General features: G+C 35.6%; 1 protein-coding gene across 5 annotated transcripts in view; it reads left to right on the plus strand.

Annotated features, from left to right (window-relative positions):
- TUB (TUB bipartite transcription factor) overlaps nucleotides 1–20,906 on the plus strand; it is a 1,349,284-nt gene that overhangs the window by 924,909 nt on the left and 403,469 nt on the right. The gene's annotated exons all lie outside the window — the stretch shown is intronic.

The following is a 20,906-nucleotide window of genomic DNA, read 5'->3' on the forward strand; positions in this document are numbered from 1 at the left end:
GTCTTGTATTTGTATCTTTGTCAGAAAATGCTTGTATGAAAATATTGTGTTCCTGCTCAAATACTCTCTAATTTTCTGCTATATTATGATCAAGTGGACTTGGTCTGTGAAATACCTCTGCCATATCAACACACAGTAGTGAAGGTGCTTAGAATTATGTACAAACACACACACACACACACACACACACACACACACACACACACACATATATATATATATACATACACACTCTAACTTTATGCCAGTACTTGTAATTATGCCCAGTAGCACAACAAACACTTTGAAATAACTGCACCTTACCAAGTAAGTCTCCATTACACAAGACCACTCTGAAATCACTGTACTTTGCTTTAAAGTCACTGCACTTTATGAAACAACTCCTTATCAGTGTAAGAAATAATTCAAAATGACAGTACTTTGTGAATAAACTGTACATGACAGAAAAAGCTCAGAGGAAGAAACACTTCAAGTTGAATCCACTTTGCAAATAAACTGTACACAGTGCAAGAACCTTTCAAGATGACTATACTTTGGGAAATAACTGCAGTATGAGAAACACTTTGAAATAGCGGCACTCTGCGAATAAATGCATGCAGCACAAGATACTTTTCTAAATGGCTGTACTTTGCAATATAACTGTACTTTGCAGACAGCAAACTCTTTGAAATAACTGCACCATAATAAAGCATACACTGGAGACACTTTGCACACACTGAGGTACTTCAAACAACTCTACTTATATTTGAATGGCTTTGATCACTGCGAAATTGTAGTCTGTGCACAAATACGGTCTTTTACTAAAAAACATGTAGTCATCTTGCTTTTTTAAGCTTACTTTGCCCTTTTTATTGTACTCGTTATGCCCTTTTAATCTCTTATCATGCTCATTATACTTTTCTTGTGTCTGTTTTACTTTAAACATACTCATTATGCAAACCAAAGGTAATTCTGAGCCCCATATGAATTGTTTTGCCAGTTTTATCAAATATCATAGTTTTGAACATTTTGTTTAATTAATAATGCAGTTGGTGCTCTTTGTTTGCTTAGTAATATGTTTTCTGCTACTGGTTTGATTAATAATGGATTTTATGCCTAATAAATGCGTTGTTTCATTTTCTCTCCAAAAAAATCATTTGTGCATTTTTCTTTACCTTTAGCTCATTTCTGGCCCTTTTTCATTTGTCTGTGCTCTGTTTCACTCAACCTGCTTAGTCTGCCTTCACTTTCAACTCTGCACCTTATGGATCAAAGAAGTAGCTCTTCTAATCCTGGTTTTGACACCATGTTGCTCGCCTGGTCAGGATAAAACAGACAGACATTCGTGGGTTCTGTTCAAGCAGCTTTTATTACACACAGACACATCAGAAATCAGGCTTTGTACCTTAAACTTAAATAAACTTATAAACAGACTGACCACTGCAGTCATACATGTTAACACACTGGCTGTCCTGTCAAAATGGCACTGCTACCTGCACATGCTGTGTATTTATATGCACATGCCTACATCCAATCTGTATATGTATGGGTGGGAAACCACTCATATAGTACATAGTAAGTACCAAAATAATATTGTGGCATTATATCATTTTTTGATGATGTTTTCTTAATTTGGAGAGGAATGGAAGATGTCTTATGTGAATTTAAGACATACATCAACAGTGTGTGTACTTTTTTGGAATTTACCTGCCAATTTAATTTAACAACAATACATTTCTTGGATGTAACTGTGTTTAAGGACAAGAGCAAATTAGGAACAAATATTTTTAAAAAAGAGGTTCAAAATAATATGTACTTACATTATAGTAGCATGCACCCCCAAAAGACCAAAGAATATATAGTAAAAGGAGAGTTGTTAAGGATTAGTGATCTGACAGAAAGAGAAGAAGATTTTGGTATAAAAGTGACAATTTTTGTGAAAAACGTTGTCAAAGAGGTTATCCAAAAACATTAGTTTCAGATATTAGAACTAAAATTACAACTCAGAGAGGTACAAGAAACAGAAAAGAAGGTAGACTAAATAAAAAAAACAAAGTGAGAATGCCTATTGTGAATAGTTTGGACTCAGGAGAACAAAAGAAATAATAACAAATAATTGTAAGTTATTTGGGGGACAAACTGAGTTACTAGAAACTATAGTGCATAAGCCTCTCTTTACCCAAAAAAGAGGGAAAAGTTTCAAAACTTCTTTCATAGTAAGTTGACTATACCTAATGTCAGGTCAGACAGAAATGGAATGGTTAACTGTTACAACTGTAATATGTGTAACTATTTGTTCATGGACAAAAACAGAATGCACTCTGAATAATGTTAAAATAACTGTCAATGGTGTCTTTTCATACAAATCTAAGTATGTAGTTTGTCACTTTGTACTTAGAATATAAATATTTTTATGTAGGAAGAACTATAAGAGAATTGCACAAAAGAATATATGAGCATAAATATGCAGTTTCTATTGGGGATGAAAGGAATGCCCTGGGGAAGCATTACAAACATGGTTCATGCAAAGTTAACTTTAACTTCCTTGTAGTGGACAGTTTAAAATGTAGAAAATTAATTTAATCCAGAAGATGAGTTGGGGTGGCTGGAATATAGTTGGCAGGTTAGACTCAATGCTTGCTACTCCCCCCCCGGTCTAAACAATAGAGAAGATTTTATTATATATCTTAAACGTAAAGGGTTAAAACACTAAGTATGTGGTCATGTGATTAAAACTTTACAGATGAATGGACATTGGGTTTGTTAAACTGTATATAATTTAATTAATGCATTTATTATTTATTTATCTGTTGGCATTTGATTACCAGGAAATTCAACTGGGTAGAAGCCCATTTTCAGTAGAGGCCGGTGCAGAAAAGCTCCAAATTATTACAAAACATTTTAGAACAATCATTTTACAATCTTCAGAAATAAAAGAAAAACAGTTGCAGTTTAAATAATTATAACAAATTAGACATAATTTAAAATATTGGTTAAGAATCAATACAAGGTATATGGCAATCATTTAATACTTAGAGAAATTTTAGACATTTTATAGAAAAATTAAAGTAACGTTAGTCTAATACAAATAGGAATTGCAATATGAGTTGAGGGAAACATAGGCTTATCATATATTTAGAGAAAAAGTCAGGGAAGAGAATTATATAACAGTAAGGAAGTAAGTGATGAAGGGGAGAGTAAGGAGGCATAAGGAACAAAAGGGTACTTGTTCACATTAATGTCTACCAAAGAATACAATACAGTAGAAATAAAGCAATAATCAGGCAGAAGACAATGTAAAGGAAAAATATAATGTGCCATATTGTTTAATATCTAATGTCCATTTGGCCACTGTTTATGTATACTTTATAAATGGAAATGTGTGATATGTTAGAAAGTTAAGCATTTTTAAGGCTAGAGCAAGGAAAGTTCTATTATTGTCAGAAGTAGAGTTCTGAATTGCAGAGTCTAGTTTGTAAATTGTTCTGTCAGTAGTAGGTGGTTGAAATGAATGTATACTAAGAGACATAGCCCCTTTATGTGGCAACATAGTGCAGTACAGAGTGCATAAGGATAGCTTTTTGACCAGGGGAGGACAGAGGATTCTAAATGTAAAGCTGTAGGATATATGGCTACAGTTTGTTCTGTGCATGTGGCCATAGATATATGAAACAGAATGGCCAAAATACAGTAAATGTGGCACCCTGAAGAACTTCTTACTGATTGGTGATTTGAGCAAGCACGTCACACTCACATGACAGGAAAATGCAAGAGAGAGATGAGAAGCTGGATCATGGGAAATTTGAACAGTGCACACCGTTATCCACAGTTAAGGGTAGTCATCCTATGGTTGCCAGTAGGGATACTAGCCATACGTATGCATTGTAATACTCTATACACAATGTTTGTAATGTTATTTATTTTATTTTATTTTACTTTTGTTTACTGGGTTTGTCCAACTGGATTTAATCAAAAAAATGCATTTTCAAAGGAGGCCCAGGGAGAAAAGCTCCAACATACTACAAACATTTTAAACATACATTTAGTAATATGCATGGATAGATATTAAATAATATACAGTAACAATTATACATACATTTTCTGATTATATTATATTCATATAAAAGTAGAGACTGCTTTTATAGTATAAAGGATACTTATACATTAGTAGATGTTGAACACTGAGAATTTGATGAGGTGTATTAATGGATTTGTCAGATAATAGATCATGTGATTGCTGTTTAGAAATTTAAATAACCTGAGGTGAGGGAAAGAACTAGGAGGGTAGAAAATGTTGATATTTTTAAACTGTGCTCTGTAAAGCAGGTTCAGAGGCAATAATGTATAATAATATATGGTAATATAGTATATAGAAAAAGATTGTATATAGTACAGTACCACAAAATAATGAATATTGCTGTGATTAAAACTATTCACACATAGATGAAGAATGGTTGTGGGTACAGGATTCTGAAGTAAGAGAATTGATTTGACAATATAGCATGTTGGAGATGTACAGGAGAAAATCCATTGATTTGATAGGAAATGTTTTAGTTTTGTTTGAAGTGAGTTTGCATTCTGAATGGATTTCAGTAGTAGTGGGATGTGGTCCCATAGTTTAGCTACAGTATATGAATATAAAGAGTCACCTGCAATACTGGATGATATGGTTATAGAGATTTTTCTGTAGAGCATAAAATTGTATTGGGGGAGTGTGACAATGTGAGGTATTGCCAGCTATGCCAGAGAAATAGGGCATTGGAGGTTTAACATATGCCAACACAGCAGGCTGGAATTTTGTAAAGAATTATATGTCATTTGTATATCAATCTGAATCATACAAATGCTTGTGTTGAAAAATGTATTTGTAAAGCTGCTTTGTTAAAAATGTTCCAACAGTGAGCCCTGCTGGACAGATAAAGAAATATATATCCATTATTGTAACTATTTAAATGTATATGTTTTAACAGAGTATACTGGAAGGGAAAAGGTTAATCTCAATCCACCTAACTTTGAAAATAGTTTGAAATTAAATTACTTGGCTTAGGCCATAAAGATTGTGTCTTACAGTTCTCAATGCAGCCAGAGACAAAATACTCTACTAGGAAGCTTTCTGCATTGTCTTTGGGGTGAACTAATTGCTACTCTGGAAGGGTGGAGGTTTGAAATTGTTTTATGACTTCCAGGAGATGCAGCAGATCTTAGCAAGTTTCTCTGTGGGTAGTATTGACACATATATGTCCTCGATCCTGACAGCTTCTAGCCAATGGGGGTAGCATGGGAACCAGAAGTCAGATGACCAGAGGTATGTGATGTCATTCTGTAATTCATCACTAAAAATTATATTTTAATACTAGGTGAGACTAAAGTCTCACGGCAGTCTGTTCGTGGAACCTAATAAAGAAGGACCCTCACCTACTTCATCTTGCCTTGCTCAAGTAAGTGACCAGGGAATAGTAATTCTTCAGCTCAGTCAGGGAAATATAGTGAGACTAGTTAAGTACTGTTTTTCTGTATCTGTGTGAATCTATTTGTCTGTGTTATTTTAATATTTCATGTGATTGAAACTCTGGTGTTTACTGTAAATAGATTTTAATATTTTCTTGTTCTTTTCTTATTATTAAATATATTTAAACTTTTCATTGTCATTGGTTTTATAGAGAACATTTTAATCTCTGAGAGTAGTTGTATATATTTGGTGACAGCTCTAGCTGCTCCTGAAAGCATTGCTGTTGGTCAAACTACCATTTATATTAATATTAATTTCACTCAGTATAATTGGGTACCCTTGCAAGAGCCTTAGAATAACTGGCTTTGGAGTGTCTGGTGGTGGTTAATTACCTTATAGTCTGGGCAGAAGGAGGCATAGCTAGTAAATTTGTGCCAGCTTTTCCCAGGTGTGTGTGTGTGTGTGTGTGTGTGTGTGTGTGTGTGTGTGTGTGTGTGTGTGTGTGTGTGTGTGTGTGTGTGTGTGTGTGTGTGTGTGTGTGTGTGTGTGTGAAGATCAAATCTCAAACAATGTGTGCCAGCTGTTTGGAGCAAGGGTATGAAGTACTAGTCTCACACAGAGGGTCCTGGAGAGCTTGGCTTGGACACTTGGCCGAGGTCCCAACTCTATTGCTGTGCCACTGGAGAGTCTTACTGGAGACCTGGAGGGAGACAGAGAAATCCAGACAATGGACCATGTGTGTTCCCTGTGTGCTCTTAAAGGAAATTGTGCTTGATGCAGAGTCTGCATCTGGAAATACTGGGTGTATCCATTTTTGTTCCAAGTGAATGTCCCTCTCCAGTGTCAGTGGTGAGGATTCAGGCTCCTTGATTACTGACCCAGAGTGGGGATGTCACAGGGAGTAATGTTGTATTAAGTTGTTAAGAGCTGCAGATGTTTCTGGCTTATAGAGAAGTCAGTGTATTATAAATAGGTGAGAAAGAGCCAGGAGTTGTGCACTTCTACCAAGTTAAATGATCACTGAGAGAGACAGCATTCACTACTGAACCAGTAGAAATAGCCAACATGCTAGTGGACAGGTTCAGTGTAAACTTTCCCCCTGTCCCCACCACATATACCCCAAAACATTCCTACCACCTATTCTCCACATAGTATATCTAAAGAGCAGGTCTTAACAGGTCACTCCAAGGCCATAAACACAGCCTCTGTGGGACCTGATAACATCCCAGGTTGCATTCTCAGTGATTTAAAACAGGAGTTACCAACACCATTGGGCACTCTTTTCAAACCACAGCCTAAGCACTGATTTTGTCCCTGCTGAATGGAAAACAGCTACCATCATCCCCTTGCACAAAGGGAGGTGCATCCACTGACCCTGGGAATTATAGACCCATTAACCTAACTGGCTTTATCTGCAAGGCCATGGAGAGAATCATTATGGACCATATCAACAAGGATATAGGAGACCTTCAAACCCTTGACCCGACCAAATGTGTTTTTTTAAAGGGAGATCCTGCATGTTGAACCTGGTGAACTTCTTCAAGACTGTCAACAAAGCACCTCATGAAAGCATATCTGTGCATGCGGCCTACCTAGACTTGGCCAAGGCCTTTGATACAATCATGTACTGTCAGTTAGGTTGCAAGCTAGCTCACCAACAGAGCACATCCAGTCAAAATAGGGGACCACACCTCCACTAGCAGGCCCAGTACCAGTTGTGTTCCACAGGGATCAGTGCTGGGATCCCTATTGTTTGGAATCTACTTCTCAAAAGTACAGGCAAAAACAAAAGGTCTCTGGCTGAAAAAGGTTGCTGATGACTGCAAACTGGAGCAGTCATTGACCCCCCCAAATGATGTCAACATTTTACAAGAAGAACTTATGAAAACCAATGATTTGTGCCAAAGTCATGGTCTTAAATTCAATGCAAAAAAATGCATTAGCATTCCCTTTGGGAAAGGTGATGTCCTTGCAGATTACCATATTAATAATAACATCCTTAGCTCTAAATCAGTGGTGAGAGATTTGGGCACACAAGTTTACAGCAACCTTACTTTTGATCACAATGTCTATATGGTGGTAAGCAATTCCTTCTATGTTGCTCACCTCATAATCAAGGGCATAGCTTCTAGAACAAAAGAAGTTATAACCCCCCTGTACTCTTTCTTCCCTCATCAGGCCAATAATAGAGTACAATGCTTCCTTTGGTATATACCTAAAAAGGCATGTGCAGCAACTGGAGAGACCTCAGCGGTTCCCCACAAAGAAAATTCAGCTTCTTCAGCACGTCTTATGTGGACAGACTGAAATTACTATCACTATATTCTGTATCATATAGACTATTCAGAGGCGACCTCTGCATTACATTCAGAGCAACCTTTGATCCTGCTTTAATGGAAATGCTACACATTCATAAGTTAAGTGGAACACAATTCACTCGCTCTAGGGACCTTAACCTAGCATGTGACATCAACAGGACTTGGTGGAGAGAATGGTATGTCTTCCAGAGGTTGCCTCTCCTCTGGAATAAACTTCCAATACAGGTTAAACAGATCCCCTCATTAACCCTTTTTAATCATAACTTGGACAACTGGATGGGAAACTGCAAATTCACCCCAGAGGTTTCACCTGTGTCCCTTTTGGATAGGGGTAGTTGGTGATGATTTAGATCTCCTTATAACATAGACCATATCTCTAGACCAGGGGTGTCAAACCTTTTGGCTTGCCAGGGCCGCATTGAGTGAACAGAAATTCTCTTGGGGCCGCATATAAAATATATCATATAGTTTACTCTTTTGCTGCCGCGGGCGACCAAAGTCGACCTCCTGGCTGTACTGTAGGTGTATTCGAACAATGAATAAATGTAATAAATGCCTAATATTTGCCTTAAAGTTCTAATTCTCATTCTAGTTCTAATTCTCTAATCTAACAGTAAACTCTAATATCTTAGTTAATAAATATATATATATATATATATATATATATATAAAACTATATATATATATATATATATATATATATATATATATATATTTTTTTTTACAAATAAACAGATATTCTCTACAGCACTAGCATTTCTCACTGGGAAAACCACTCCATCAGTCCAACTACGTAAAATGTCAACATTAGCAGCCCTACAATACTATAATACACAAAAATAAGCCAACAAATTTGCAATAAAGTAAAGAATTCACATTACTGACTTAATAAAGCAATTCTAAATAAGCTAAAAGAGGGTCTCACCCAAACAAATGACTGGTGCCAGAAACATGGCCTCAAGCTAAATGCCAAAAATGCATCATCACCCTCTTAATAACAATGTTGTAAGCCATACCTCCCAACCATAGGTATTTTCCAAATGAAGGGGTGCCACGATTCCCGATTGGCACCTTCATTCGATTTTTGCTTCATTTTAAATTTTATTTCCGACTGGCTGCGGGAATACAGCAGCTAGAAAACCAGGCAGCAACAACAACACTATGGCAGTAATACTCACTCACTCAGTCTTAGTTGCTCATTTTATTTTTTTCCAAGCGGATGTGAGTACGAGCACTGAGCAGGAATACAAGTTTTAGTTTTAGCAGGCATAAACATGAGATGGCTCAGATGGATAAAGCACTCGGCTGAAGCTTGACTGGAAAGCTTTCTTCCAGTTGAAAAATTACTGATCTGGAGTCTGGAGAGTGAAGAATAAAGCAAGGTAATTAAACCAATGTTAGATTGAATCAGTGCAACGCCAGAGAAAGGATCACAGTGCGTTTTTATCACGAATGCAGAAGTTTGGCTGACAAAGTGAATAACTTCAATAACATCTGCGGGTACTCTAACTGCAGTGGGAATTGAATGAATCTGAATTACAGGAATTAATTCAAGTATAATAAATAAATACAAACAAGGAAAAATAAGAGAGCTTTAGGCATTTTGGGGTAAGGGATTCCTGCACACTCCCAGCCTTAAATAAAAAAGTGCTATGGCCTTGCAGAAATGAGAAATAGGTCTACCAATATCTCCTTTGCTATGTATGCAGGATAACAAACATTAATTCACAAAACTGATGACTCCAAATCAATATATTCAGTCACTTGCAGTTTAGCAAACACAGATTCATCAAAAAGCACTTTTAGAAATGACTGCAGATTTGAAATGAAGCTTATGTGGGTTGATGGAGTATATCAGTGGAACATATATGCATATATTTCAATAGAGTATCTAATGTGCTACTGGAGATTAACACTCTAGTACCATTAAAACTAAGAAATCTCACTAAGGGCAAATAAAACAGCAGGTTTTAGACAAGGTGAGGCAGGGATCCAGTACAATCCTATCTTGGTTGTAACAGAAGTAGTAGTTCTGAAAGAATTTTAGAAGCTTGAGTACCTGTTGTGGAATAAAAACAATATTCAATGAGAATCACTATTCAGGAAAAGTCTGCAAGTGATCTAAGGGATTCTTTCCCCAAGTCTTGTGGTGTTTGGGAGTAAAATATATGTTTTAAAGACAGTACAACTGAGGTGGGAACAAATATATTCTGGTATAAAAATACAGAAGCAGCCCTGGCAGCTCTGATAAAGAAAAATAATAATTATAAAGGAAGAACATTGGGCAGAAATTATGGAATATGATGGTACAAGGGAATGGAAAATAATGTGAAAATAACATTGACACAAAACTCATTCAAGAGGAAGAAAAACAACCAAATAAATTGCCCTGGCTGAAGATATAACTAACCTGGTGACCAAACAGACGTGTGAAAGGGAATGAATTACAATCACTCTCTTTTAAATACACCGGGCTTGTAAAATATTATTTATTGAGGAGCTAGGTACAACAAGTTGCAATCAATTAATAATACCAGAAATTTGAGTTCCAGGCATCCCTTTGTTCAGAAAAATGCATGCTCATGCAAAATCTGTTTAAATAACGTTTTCAGTGAAATAGAGTAATATGTAGGAACAAAACAAAAGAAACAAAGGCAAAACAGCAGTAACTTTGCAAAAGGAAGTATGTTGTTGTTAATAAAATATAATGGCAGTAAAGTAGCCTAGGAAGCAGAACATGTGTGGATTGGAGATTTAATGGTAGGTCCAAGGTAGTAACACCATACCTATCCACAAAGGACATAACTATCTGGGTTAATAGGTCATACTGGTATAACCATTAGGGTGAAATCAGTCTAGGGGACTGTGAAAAGGAAGAGAGGTGAGAGCTACAGATCACTGTAAAAATGGGATGAATATGACTGGGGAGGAACCTACTACTGCTGCATAGTAGTTATAATTCTGCTGTAAAACGTACTTTTAGCCCACAATGCATCACTGCTTCTATAGTCTACACTCAATTGCAAAAGAAAGTGTATCTATGTTCGACTAAAGACATATTCCTTCAATCACATTTCTGCCTTTTCTGGGGAATGCATTAGTTACACAATGCCTTTGCAACTACCTTTTCTGGGAATGATGCATTAGTCACACAGCACTTCTGTTGTGATGACAGCAACGATGTTTTAACCTTAACAATTGCAGCATCATTGTGTTTGACCATAGGATATTACTGTTTGCCTTTTGAATGTGTTATACAATTGCATGTAATAACTACTTGTCCATGATGTTTAGTTACAGTTGATGCTTACCATCTGTTGTCTTCTCCTTTCCAGTTACTAGTAATGTGCTCATACAATGAAACTTAATTTAATTGTACTGCTTAGAACTTAAATATATCTTTTTACTTTATCTCAGTTATTCTTCATATTGGTTGGGCTACCCAAATAGATGTGAATATGTGCTGAATGACTAGCACTTGGATAATAGTAAGGAATGACAATTATGACAGTAATCTTTTTATGGCTTGGTTTAAAGCCTGCTTTATAAATGAATTAGTGAAGGTTTATGAATGGATCTGAATTTTGCCCAGTACAGAAAAAGTACACCCAAAGACCATTTAGTTAGAACATTACATAGATCTTGTAGCTGCTTAAAAATGTGACAGACTGTTTTGAATTTATAGATAGCTTGCATAGTGTGCAAAGCTACCCATCTAACTTTTCATGCAATTCTAGGGTCTCATGATTTATAGTCATTTTGCTTCTGTGTTGCACAGCTGTGCTGTAAGAAGCAGAAAGGGGTTTTGAAGCTGCATGTAAATGTAGTTAGTAGTCTGTGTGTTTCAATGTTGTTTCAATAAATGTGAGTTTCAAGGACAGAGAAGTTTTAATGCCAAGTCTGTTTTCGTTATGTGACAGTGTTGCTTTGTTTAGCAGATCTCTATTGGTGTTTGTGCATTGGGCCGTAAAATGTAGAAATAAAATCCAAATCATTGTATTACTAAAGCAGTATGCACACATTAGTGTTTATGGTAAATGGGGCAAAATAGCCAGGTAATGGGACATTGGAATGGCTGCAGGGGGACTCTGGTGCCGCATTTTGGTTGTCTGTTCCTCAGTTTGCATTTGAAAGTTGGTATCCCACAATTCCATTGGAGTGGGTGGGGTTACATAATTATGTATGCAAATTGTATGTTAATCAGCGTATAGATTTGTACCTATTTTTCACGGGCCTTGTCCAGATTTTTGATGTTTCCAGGTTGAGAGGTATGTTGTAAGCACACAATCAGTTGTGAGGTGCTTGGACAGCCAGGTTGATAGAAACCTAACTTTTGACCACCATGATGTCTCTGTTGTACGGAAAGCTTTTTACATGGCCCATCTGCTCTAGACCCTTAAGGGAATGAGTGTTAAACTTGGCTAGGATTGTAAGGGCCCTAGGGTCATTAGCCTAGTAACCTCCTACAAACCTATGAACCTATAAATTCTTAGATTTTTTTGAAAAGTAATATCATAGTTTTTGAAATCCAGCATTTGGATTTATTTTTGTTACTTTCGTAACATATTTACATTATTTACACATCAAGAGTCATCTTGTTATTGCGCTTTTCTCACATTTGTCCTTAATCTTGTGCATAACATTTTTTTTTGTTCCATTAGTGCAATTTTGCATTGTAATACAAATCATCTAACAGGATTTCTGTTATTGTAGAGTGAAAAGAATATCTATCTCAACTATGTTGTTTATCATTTTTTACTTATTCTCTTGGGAGTAAAACATGGATAATTTTTTTTAGTCTTTAAATAAATCATTTTGATTTTGATGTTATCCATTTTGTGGTTTACCAAAAACACATCTTGTTATACAGTCTAAATGTACGTTTCCCAGTAGCAATCATGAACATATTCCTTTCTCCTTCTGTCTTTGTAAATATTCTTTATTCTGAAATCCCTCCGATTCTCTAACACTGATGTTCTGCATCTCCAAACAATTTGACCATCATCATGTTTATCCATTTTTTATATTTTCATTTGCTACCTTTCCTTGTTTTGTTCATTTCTAAAACAAACACAGTCTTTTTTGTATGTTCATTGTTTGCATCTAACTCCAGGCTGACACTGCAGCTGGTCAGAATTTATCTGTCCTGCTCTACTTGTAAACAAATGCAAATAAATAAATAGATTTTCTGTCTCTTCTCTAATTTCCAGTGGTACAAACTTCTCTGCAAAAACATATTTATCAACAAAACAGGTTGCAGTGCCTGTTACAAAGTCAGTAACAGTGTTATATTGAAATTTCAACCTATGCCTCCTTCCTTTATTCCTATTCTTTAAATGTATTTCATTACTATTCCCATTTATTTCCATTACATCCAGCGATATATCATAAAGGTTACTGTCAAAGCCTCTGTTTTCTTTTTATCTCAATAGCCTACACAGAGTCTGCCACCAAGTTATCTGCTGCATCTTCTTAACATAATCTAAACGTCCATTTGCTATTATTTCCCATCCTGGTACATTCTGTCCTGTCTATAGCATGCCTTTGCTTCAACAAAAAAGCCCTCTCTATTATCCATCAGGTAATCCAACAGGAGACTAGGAAAGCCTTTTAATTTCTATTACCATATTCATTCTACAAAATTATTTCCCTTTACTCTGTAGCTTATAAAATCTATCAACACAGCTGGCATTCTTAATGTATATCATTTTCTTCTATTGTAATATCATCTTCTAATTGCATTCTTTACCTTTTCAAGGCTAACCTTGGCCAGAAGTCACTTCAATCACCCACTGAGAGGCGAAGAAACATTAAAATACTTTAGCAATTCTATATTTCTCTATACTTTTATTTTTATTTATTTATTTATTTAACATTTGTTGACCGGGAATGTCCGACTAGGTTCCACAGAGCCTGTTTTCAGCGGAGGCCCAGGGAGAAATGCTCCAGATGCATGTCTTTGGAATGTGGGAGGAAACCAGAGTACCCAGAGGAAACCCACGCAAACACAGGGAGAACATGCAAACTCCACACAGAAGGCACCCCAGCCGAGAATCGAACCGGAGAACCTCTTGCTGTGAGGCAACAACGTTAACCGCTGCACCACTGTGCCGCCTGACTCCATCAGTCCAACTGATAAGTTTGTTTTCTCTCTCTCTCTCTCTGTGCATAATCATTGTCCATTTGAAAACTGAACCAACATGAATGGTCATTTCTTTGTATTATACATGTCCCTTCCCCGACACATGCACTCTTAAACATACATGTGATACCACTGATGTACCCACATACACGGATCAGCCAATCAGATATCTCTGACTACAATGCGCATTCCTTCCTCTCACTATTCTTCTCCCATGTGTATAGCTTAAAACAGTGTTACTATTTTCATGTATCTTGCACTGTTTCTAACATTCTATCTTTGCATTAATCTTTCATCTTAAAAGTATTGTCTGTTGTACATGAATGTCTAAATAATACATGTCACCACATCTACTTTCACCTTCAAACCTGTGCCTACATCCTATATAAAACTACTGTGTAACTCAAATTATGCTCTACTTCAGCTGATGACCTTCCAAGTGAATACCTTAAAATAGCAGTTTCTAACATTGCTTACTCTGTCTCAATCCTTATAAATAGGTCACTTCAGGAATCCAACATTGCATCTCCCTGGAAAAAAGTCACACATTATCCTTCTGCACAAAAGAGGAAATATAGCACACATTAACAACTTTGGACCTGTAGCAACCTTATCCCCCTCTCCAAAATACTTGAAAAATGTATTCAAGTTAATTGCTAAACTACCTCCTGCAAGAAGAACTCCTGTCCCCAACAAAACATGGCTTTTGTCCTTCCCGTAGTACTAACACTGTCAATAAATCTGGAGATAATTACAAACTAGCCTCCTTATTTTTACACTTGCCTAAAGCCTTTGACAAAGTTCCTCACAGCAAACTTCTACTTCAAATGTCATCATTAGATCTGTCTCAGCCCATGCTTCTATGGTTCAAAATCTAACTATTGAATAGACAACTACAAACAACAAAGTAAAAGTGAAAAAGCAGCAAACCAAAGACCTGGAAGGAACTGGACCACAAAAATTATAAGATTTTGTTTGTTTAATAAAACACCACAAACTTCATCAGAATAAATACAAAAACTTGAAACCACCTTTTAAATACTTGCATGTGCAAAAAATCATCCAATGACAAAATGCTTCAAATAAATGATTTAAATAGCCACTATGATGTCATGAAAATTTTAAAATACACTACAAAATGCAATGTTAAAAACTTTGTAGTGTATTTTTTTTCATGACATCATAGTGGCTATTTAAATCATTTATTTGAATAATTTTCTAACTATTGGATCGGTATCAGTCAGTGAAATGGCACTGCACCCTCTCTCCATACGTCGCAATCACCACCTATGTCCCAAAAGGCTCTATACTTGGTCCACATGTCATTAAAATTCTCATCTATGCTCTCCAAATATCCACACAACAGGCTCCCCTAATGCAGTATGTAGTTCATTTGCACTCATCTGCACATCCGACAATGTGGCAAATCTCCAAAAAAAAAAAAGTTGTTCAGGAAGCTTTGACAGCAACTGAAACATGGCTTTGTAACTCACAACTCTTGCTCAGTCCTAATAAAAAATACTACTTTTTTTCAAAACCCTTCTCCCTTGAAAAAACAAAACAAAAACTAAATTTAAAGTCCTCTCCCTTGATAATACAGCAACTGAAGTCACTTTTCAATGATAGTGGATAGCAATCTTAAATTCTACCTGCATGTACAAAATTGTGCAAGAAAAACTCGTGACAAACTGGGACTGCTTTATAGAGCGAAAAACTTTCTCACCAACGCAAGTAAATTTAAACTTGACACTACTTATCTCCTCCCCACAATTCTTTATGGTGCACCCATCCTTATTAATCTTCAGGCATCACAAAAGTCAAAACTTGAACATTTCTATAACAAAGGTGCTAAATTTGGAGTAAATACTCCTTTCAAAACCCACCATTGTATACGACTAAAAAGCCTAAATTGCTTAGAACTACCCTATGAACTAAAATATACATAGCTTTTTACCACCTATAGAATTATCCAGAATCTATTTGCTTCTCCAGCACTAAATAACATTTTATACAACTATGTTCCTAGTCGGTCATTATGATCCAATGACCAAAAACTCCTGTCTGTCCAGTAATTTATCAAATCTGCTGGGTATTCCCTATACTTGTACCATGTTGCTAAAGCCTGAACCTCTTTATCTCTAGCTATCAGGTTAATACCTTCCCTTCCATCCTTCAAAACCAGTCTGAAAGACTTCCTAGCCAAAAGCTGGCTCTGTTTTTGCTCCAGAATAAACTATATCATAAATGTGAACGAATACCTGTTTATACCTTACTTGCTCTCCCTTCATCCCTCACTTCCTTACTTGTATCAGCTTCACTCCCATGGCTTTCTCGCCGGCTTTCTTTCACTTCTTATTGCAATTCCTATTTATATTATACTAGATTACATTTAATTTCTCTATCAACTGGCTAAAATTTCTCTAACTATTAAATCATTGTCGTATAACTTTTATCTGTTCTTAACCAATGTTTTCATATTATGTCTAATTTGTTATAATTATTTAAACTGTTTTTTGTGCTATTTTTAAAGACTGTACAATTATTGTTCTTAAAATGTTTTATAATAGTTTGTAGTTTTTCTCCCCATGCCTCTTCTGAAAATAGACTCTTATTTAGTTGGACTTTCCCAGTAATCAAATGTCAATAAATAAATAAATAAATAAACAATGACCTGCATATTTTGGAACCAATAATACATCACATATCTAGATAAACAGTAACATCATTCATAATATATCAAGCACATTCTAAAAACTTTTCCCTAGAGTCTTTTATTTATCATTCTATTTGCCATAATTTATAGTGTCAGCTAACGAAATCATCTTTATATTATTCTGTACCAACTTTTTTCTCCTTTCTATTTGATGAATATTTCATCTTCAATTGTAGTTTGCCAGCAAACTTTGCTTTTTGTGTCATTATATTACTAATTATTATTAAACATTATTTCTTATTTTTTGTCTTGTAAAAGGATTTTTATATAAACATGATGTATTTCTTAATATTAACATTGTCAATGTTTTAATGAGTAGGAAAATAATTGTTTTAGCATTCTACCTGCATAAATTGTTAGAATACCACTTGCATAAGCTAATTTTAACTTGTTTTAATATATGGAAGCGTCAGGAAAATGTTTCAAGTTCAAAACATTCTAAAACAGCAAATCATTTCTATAATTAGTCAACTACATAAATAATAATTTTCTTAGACATTGTTTCAGAAAACATCAGTCCATTATTTCACATAAACTGACATATTGACACTTGCAGAGTATATCGGATTTGTCCTAATAAATCATTCGCATTTACTTTCATATTGTCAGTACCACATCAGTGCTTAACCATCATTCATATATGGTGCATATATTCTACTTAACTGCTAAAGAAGCTTTGTAAACTTTTAATGCTTTCATTTTTTAAGTCAGTAGATTAAGGGGAAGAAAAGTTATTTAGCACAACACTTCCATGAACTAAGATTTACATGCACACTCTTTGCTTGAGAAAATAAAGAAAACTGCTTCAAGTCCAAGAACATTCTAAAACTAAACAGATATTTATATAACTATTTCAACAGAACGTGTAGATTTTCTTAAAAGAGATCTTTTTGATTTTTTTACCTTTGCAATACGGTATGTGGTACTTAAAGATACAATCTTCACAGTGAGTAAAGTTAGTGAACTTCTTTCTCAATGACCTGAAGATAGGCATAGTGTGGGGGCACCACTTCTGTGCATGGAAGGGGTCCCTATTAAATGAACGAAAGTTACAAATCTGAAATGCTCACATGAGCAAAAATGCCACAACTTGAAGTTGCTTTTTTTCACCGCAGTACAGTGAGGATTGGGATATTTGGCCTTTCTTCACTGTATTGCAATCTCGAAGTTGGAATATATATTTAGCAGGGGGTGTGTGGGGCACAGCCTCCCACAATAACCTTTTCGAGCTGCGGCATTTTTGCTCATGTGAGCTTTCGGGATTTGTAACTTTCATTCATATAATAGGGACCCCATGGAAGTACATCTTAAAATCTACGAGTACATCATGATATTCCATGGGCAAAGTCACCAACAATACACTACATTTATTTGGCTTCTGATGTGAACAAAAAGATATATAAATCCTATTATTGCAATGTAGTTCACATGTATAAGGACTGGTAAGGGAGAAATCCATTGCAAGACTTAATGTATTCTTTGATGTACAGCAAAAATTATGACAAAAAATGAGGTATTATAAACAGGATCTGGACAAGTGGTAAGGGACCATGGGGGTGGAGTGGCAGAGATATATGACAACTTAAATTATGCATATAAGCCATTTAGAAGCATTCTTGTGGCAAAAAGGAAAAGAAAACCAGTTTGAATGTCTGGAAGATTATGTACATTAAATAGCAAACTAGAGAAGAGAGCTGGGGAATGGAGAGGTAGTTAGCGGTAGTTAGATGTGTTTTTATTATGGAGTGATACGAAGAAGCCTGAGTTATTCATTGAACATGGTAGTTAGGTGTGTTTCTGGGGAATGGAGAGGTAGTTAGAAGCTTGAGTTATTCATTGAACATCAAGAAACTACAGAGTATTTGAAATTTACCATGCATTATTCAGAATCCTCCATTCACTTTTTAGATGTCAGATTGATTATTTACTTCAAAGGGAATATTAATTCATGTCTTTATAAGAGAGATTGTTGGAGGAATAACCTCCTACAAAGAACAAGCTTGCATCCCCCGCACACGTTTAAAAATGTTAAAATCAGATCATTCATACATCCAGGCTACACACTGATGATGCATGATATAAGGAAGCTTTATTCAAAATGACACAGAACTCTAAACATAGAGGATGCAGACTGGAAGAAGTTGAGAGATTGACATTTGATTTAGAAATGGCCAGAGGTGATGTTGGTAGACCATTTATTTTTGGACAAACTGTAACCATAAGAGCAGAACAGCATTCAAATAATAAGAACAGGGTCACTCTTACTTATGCTAGTGATATTCATAATATCTGTGATGTGATTAAAGAGAACTGGAAAATCTTAAAGACAGACCTTGACCTTAAGAATATAGTGGGAGACACACATGCTTTTACATTTAAGAGAAATCGTAACCTTAAACATCATGCTATAAGACAGAATTGTATGAGAATGTTAAATCTATGAGGACAGGTACTTTTCCATATCGGTCATGCTCGTCATGCAAATATATTTCCAACAAGATCTTCTTCCTACTTCCAATTTCTGGCAGAAGTTATCCTGGTAAAACATATGCGGTTTGTAAAATTAAACATGTTGTATACATTGCTTGTAACCTATGTGATTGTTTTTATGTTGGGAAGACTGACAGATAACTATAAGAACAGATATCTAAGCATATGACGGATATCTGTTTAAATGATGTTAAGAGCCCTTTAACAAGACATAGTCATTTGAATAATGGTCACAACTTTAGTTTTCTAGTGATACAAATTGTTTGAGTTAACAACCGAGGTGGCAATATTTTTGCCAGGATGGAATGAGAGGAAATTAATTGGATCTTTGAACTTCAGGCAAATAAATATTCTGGTCTGAATGGAAATGTGTCTGTTAAAATGGCACTTAAAGGGCACAGATTACAGAAATGATCGTGAGTGATTGTCTGTGTATATTGATTAATATCTATAACAAACAAATTGTCTTTGCATGTGAAGAGATGAATTTTCCAGCAAGAACGGTTTCTTTTGGTTGGTTTTTGACAGTATACATTTTGATTGAAATCTTTAATCAGTGATCTCATAAGCTGAGACCATACAACCTTATATCAATGGTGACTGAATAATGTGGTTGAATAATGCAGCTATGAGAGATACCATCAGTTTCCGTACTGATTGTGGAGTCTCATTAAATCACCATTCAACAGATAAGTATAAGCTATTTGTTATATACATTTCTTGATGTTAAATGGGCTATGTTGACTGTGATCTTTGTCAAATTAAGAGATTTTTCTTGACTGCCATTTGGGGCTGAGTTGACTCAATTGGATGTCTTACGCAATGAAGTTATAAGTTGTTTTCATTTCATTTTATTGGTTAATGAACACTGCTCCCCATTTGCTGAGAGGTCTGGGACTTTGATATGCTGGTATATGCAACAGTCTGTTAATGACTGGTAGCAGGAAGAAGTGATGGCATTGGCCATTGGAATTTTTTAGCTCCAACTTCTTGGTACTCCAAGCACAGCACATTGTCTTTCTATTTGCTGAGAGGTCTGCGATATTGATTTGCTGAAACAAGCAGCAGAGTGCTGATGAATTGATGAATTTTTTAGGTCAAACTTCTTGGTGCTATAAGCACATTGTCTTTCTGCAATATTGATTTGCTGAAACAAGCAGCAGCTTGCTGATTACTGGTAGCTGGAAGAAGTGCAGTTATTGGTTGACACTTTGTTTTAGATCCAATGACATTTTGAATGCCAACTTCTTGATATATTTATTATTCACATCTTTCATCTGAGTGCTTGAAGACAATTGGAAGATGACAGTAATGGTGGCATTGGCCCTGATTTAGAATGGCTTGATGTAATAAAAGTTTTTAAATGCAGACATTTTAGAATATTCATAGGGTGAATATTTTTATTTTTATATGTATTGATTGGATATATTTTTGGCACTGAAATGAAAGTTTTTTTATTGGACGATAAGGGGTTTAAATTTGTGTTTGTGACATCCTGATAGTAGATCTGAAGAAGGGTTTTTAGAACCCAAAAGCACTCATCCTATTATTTTGTGGTTTTATGTGTGTTTATTTTCAGAATAAATGGACTTTTATGCTTCATCCAGTGGTGACCACATTGTTTTTTTTATGTTTTGATATTGTTTTTTTCTATGGTGTGGTTCTTTAGTGGTTGCTTCATTTATCATTGGATTGATTTGTGTGTGTGTGTGTGTGTGTGTGTGTGTGTGTGTGTGTGTGTGTGTGTGTGTGTGTGTGTGTGTGTGTGTGTGTGTGTGTGTGTGGTGTGTGTGTGTGTGTGTGTGTGTGTGTGTG

This window comes from Protopterus annectens, chromosome 9.part0, assembly GCF_019279795.1.
Source record: "Protopterus annectens isolate FY-2018-M chromosome 9.part0, PAN1.0, whole genome shotgun sequence".
NCBI classification, from domain to species: domain Eukaryota; kingdom Metazoa; phylum Chordata; order Ceratodontiformes; family Protopteridae; genus Protopterus; species Protopterus annectens.